Raw genomic sequence first — 1,305 nt, 5'->3', positions numbered from 1 at the left:
GCTCCGCCTGGGTGCCCTGCCCCCGGCTCTGCTTCAGTCCCCGGTCTCTCCACTTCCACATGGACCTGGCCCTCCGTCCCTCCCCCTGTTCCGCCTCCGCTCCACCGCCCTCCTGGATTATATTGAGTTAGGAGCGTCTGGAAGCCGCTCCTTGGGGGGGTGGGGGGGGGCTATGTCATGAATCCGGTCCATGAACTTCCATCCACTTGCCATCAAAGGTCGCCCTACCATGATATTGACTCTCACACCACACAGACTGTTACACATCACCCTGGACTACATTTCCCATACTACACTGCACTAATCACAAGCTCACCTGAAACCAATCACACACAGCTGCTTCCAATAACACACACTGTATAAATCAGTCTCACACCACCATTCGACGCCGAGTATTGTGTGCGTTTATCGCTCTCCTAGTGGTAGCACATTACGGAGCCAGTTTCCTGCCCTAGTTTCTAGTCCTTAGTTTCTAGTCATAGTCTTGTCTTGCCTGCTTTCCCGTGTTACCTGATTTTTGCCTGTTTATCTTGGATTAACCCTTTGCCTGCTGTTTCGGACTGTGTTTGCACCTCGCCTGGACTACTGCTCGTGTTATTGGATTTCCCCTCTTGTCAAGCCCTCTGGATAATGTTCACTGTCGACTGACTCATGCCCGGTTTGGATTACTCTTTTGTCTTGCATTCATCCACATTTGAACAGAGTGGACAGTGAAATTGCTGTAAATACAGACTGATAAGGAAGAAAATAAAAAATCAAACCTGCTTTAAAACCCAGCAACACAACTGTAGCTGTATAACTTTACAACAGCAACACTGCTTTAACAAAAATGCAAAACAGCAAGACTTATTTGACATCAAAACAAAAAATGTAAAAAATGCTGTCTAATCGCTCTCGCTGTACTTTGATGTCACACACCGAATGGTCTGTGCAGTGCTGCTTCAGTCAAATACCTTTTGTGTTTTATTAGGAGACACACAACAGTTCTTCTGTGGCTTTATAGGTAATATTTTCACTTACACAATTTAGCAAAATCAGACAATATTGTGTCTAATATAAACCACAATATTAACTTCTTATTATTGAATTGTTGTAAATAAATATCACATTTGGAACTGGTCAGTGCTCAAAAAATGCTGGGAAATCACTTCATGTAGCCCCAAGAGTGATTACTGATAAACTGTCTGAAAAAAAAAGTCATGTTTTAGAGAAGAAAAAAAATCACCCACTGACTTTCAAAGCTGCTAACGACTTTCTACTTCGAGGATCTTGATAGAAATGTAGTGGAGTGAAAAGTACAATATT

This window comes from Sinocyclocheilus anshuiensis, unplaced genomic scaffold (assembly GCF_001515605.1).
Source record: "Sinocyclocheilus anshuiensis isolate Anshui unplaced genomic scaffold, SAMN03320099.WGS_v1.1 scaffold1272, whole genome shotgun sequence".
Taxonomy (NCBI): Eukaryota; Metazoa; Chordata; class Actinopteri; order Cypriniformes; family Cyprinidae; genus Sinocyclocheilus; species Sinocyclocheilus anshuiensis.
Note: the sequence above shows the minus strand (reverse complement) of the source record.